The 3053-nt window shown below is 45.3% G+C and overlaps 1 protein-coding gene and 1 long non-coding RNA gene across 2 annotated transcripts in view; one reads left to right on the plus strand and one right to left on the minus strand.

Moving 5' to 3' along the window:
* The window catches only part of LOC116848723 (probable serine/threonine-protein kinase kinX), a 59740-nt gene that overhangs the window by 41653 nt on the left and 15034 nt on the right, over window positions 1-3053 (plus strand). The gene's annotated exons all lie outside the window — the stretch shown is intronic.
* LOC116848724 overlaps window positions 1-3053 on the minus strand; it is a 43540-nt gene that overhangs the window by 14647 nt on the left and 25840 nt on the right. The window contains exon 2 of the long non-coding RNA XR_004379005.1: window positions 490-691. This is a non-coding gene — a long non-coding RNA (uncharacterized LOC116848724). The remainder of the gene's footprint in view (window positions 1-489; window positions 692-3053) is intronic.

Raw genomic sequence — 3053 nt, forward strand, 5'->3', positions numbered from 1 at the left:
CCGCACTGTTCACCGAGCCAACGACAAAAGTGTCAGCACCTCGCGGTGGCACCAATATACGCATTCCAAATATACTGCATGCGTTTTCTCGATACTTTACGACGTTTTGTGACTCGCCAGTATAGTATCGAGAATTTGTGATTCCGACAGACTCTCTCTTTACCTCTCTCCTTTTCTCGCTTTGTCGTGATAAATGACGGAGAGCTCAGTAAAGTCTTTGGCGGGTCGGTAAAAATCGGGGCTAATAGGGAGCATAATTACATGGCGCGACGCTGAATTTATCCCGACTAACATGTTACGAAAGGCGTTGCACAAAAGTGAGGAAAATGTCAGACAGTCCATTATTAAAATATAATACGGGCGGTTGACGTGAGTTGTATTCTAATATCATTGAAATGTAGTTAGCCCCACTCTCTTTCTGTTTCTGTCGCACTCATTTTCTTCCTCCTTCTCTCACCGCCTTCTCTACTCAGCGTGAATGTAACGCACCTTCTGGTTATTACAAAACAATTCTGCTTGGTAGTAACGGCTCTGCATGCAAGTGGGTTCGGCATCTCGCGGTAGTTAACGTTCACTCTAAGTCTCTCAGTCGAAAAGCCGAATCCTTCTCCCGCGCTTTTTCTTCTCGTCTGTCGATCTCTCTTTCTGTGGTCAACGTTGTAACAGTCATCTCATTCTTGTCTCAGTAGTTCTGTAATAATTACACAAAAAAAAACTTTCAGAAACTTATCTTGAATAAAGGATTATTCCAAAATTAATTTTAAATAAAAAATTAATCCAATATTAATGTTGATTAAAGAATAATTCCTAAATTATTTTCAAATAAGGAATTATTCCAGCTTAAAATCTTGATTCCTTCGTATCGCTTGTAAAGTGATAAATTGTCTCGAATCGGCCGCGCTATTGTCCCGTTTGTTTTGCCCCCGCGCTTATTCTCGGGTTCTATCGTAAAACACGCGCTCCTTCCTCGCTTTCACCATCTTCCTCTTCCTCGTTCTATCCATTTCCGCGTCTCGCGCCAGCTATAATTATGCCTTTCCCTCGGGAGCAAGTGGGTGACTATTTTTGTTCAGTGACTGTACGTAAAAGCGCATCTCCGTAAGATGACGCAATTCATTCATTCATTAAGCGCGGCCGCGCGCGTGGGAGAGCCGCGGCAGATAAGTGCCGTAGTAAGAGCGCCGGCCTACAGTCGCGTTTAGGACTTTCTAATGCTAGGACATTTTTCTGGAGTACAGCGGGTAGCGTGCGCGGCGCACTTAGATTCCATTTAAAGGTCAGCTGGACGTAATTAATCACGCGGGAGTGCCGTGGTAAAATTCAATAGCGAATTGCGCCACCGTCGGCGCCTTTTTGCATCGCGGCGAGGCGATTTTCCTTGTGCCAGCGTTGTCGATCTTTCCTCATCTCGCGCTATCTCGAAGAAGAAAGTTCTCAGATTATCGTCGGAATCTGATCGCGGGCGCGATTTCGTGGTGCGATATTTAATATCTGCTTAGCATCGCTTGAAATAATATTCCTTTATCCATCGGGCGTCATTAAAATTTCAAATCCGTCGGGTAAGTTATTTAAATGTAATCCCGGAGACTTAGATAACGACATAATTATCATTTTCGGCCGAACAGATCTGTTCGCGTCGCGCACATTTCGGGTCGCGTAACCATTTCCAGCTGACTATCGTTAGGTGAATGGGGAGGGTAGAGGACGAAAAGGAGGCAGGTAGAAAGAGAGAGAAGGGGACGAATAAAAAGTAGAACCGTCTGGTCGACTAACTAGGATACCTTGACTCTTGCACCGGGAATTAGGCGGCCAGATCGAACGGTCGAAATGTCAGGCCCGCGAAATCCCACTTCAACACGTTGGCTCAATGACGATTCCCCTACTTTTCTCACTAGTTCCTTTCTCCTCCTGCCATTTCTTTCCCAGCTTTAATTGACGGCCGCGTGAGTGCAACTCGACCATTCGTGATTGATAACGACTCACTTTGTAGAAACGGCGGAATGATTTCGAGAGAAAATTCAGGCGCGCGATTTTCAATTAAGTGATACAATTTCATCTCGTCGGAATTGAACGCAAATTGATTCTGTTCCCCGCGCCGCGATTTGCCGTCGTCAATTGTTGGTTACGCTACTTACTCGGCGGCAACACTCGCATTTTACGCTCATGATCGCTTCGTCCCTCATTGAGGGTCCTTCCTCTACCCTCGATCGGCTCGTCGTTCTTTCGTTCTTATTGCATTTCTCGTCCGAGGCGGTGTGCCAGTCGCTCGCCTACTCTCGAAACGATAGCGCGATGGGAAGGGATGGCAAGAGAACGGGAGAAAGAGAAGAAAAGGAAGAAAGACGTGTACATACATATATATATATATATATATATATATATATATATATATATATATATATATAAAGAAAAAGAGATAGACGCGACGAATGAGACAAAACGATATTTCGGCAAACTGGCCGAAATTTTTCATAAATGCCATTTTAACAATAACGGTAATAAAATAAAAATAGATAGCTTCTTCCTCGAGTATATGCACTTACAGATTACTATCGACGGTCATGAATTTATAAAATGACCATTAGGGAGTTACTGAACGCGAATAGTTGCTATTTTATCATTTTTACTATGATCTTTACTGCCTCAGAGTCGCTTTGTCTCTTATCTCTCTGTCTCTCGTGACTTTGCACGTACATGCAATTTGCCGAAAACACAGTCCCCCCCCCCAACGAATTCTCCCGACGGCCACACGACCGGCAGAATCGCGAATACGCCTCTTCATGAATTCGCGCCGCCCGACTTCGCGATTGATACCTGCGATACCCGACCTCGCGCACGGAAGATACTTACGTGTCTGCCCAACGAGCGTGATTCATTCTCGCACTTTCTCGCGGCCGGGCAAGAAGGAGGAGTAGGAGGAGAGGAGAGGAGACGAAAGGAAAGGAATCAGCCGGCGGTTGTTGCTAATGCATCGCTGATTTGCGACCGGCTATCGGCGAAAAAGAGAGAGAGAGAGAGAGAGAGAGAGAGAGAGAGAGAGAGAGAGAGAGAGA

The sequence above is a fragment of the Odontomachus brunneus genome, unplaced genomic scaffold (genome assembly GCF_010583005.1).
Source record: "Odontomachus brunneus isolate Ranch 3 - 2012 unplaced genomic scaffold, Obru_v1 Obru_scaffold_099, whole genome shotgun sequence".
NCBI lineage: Eukaryota > Metazoa > Arthropoda > Insecta > Hymenoptera > Formicidae > Odontomachus > Odontomachus brunneus.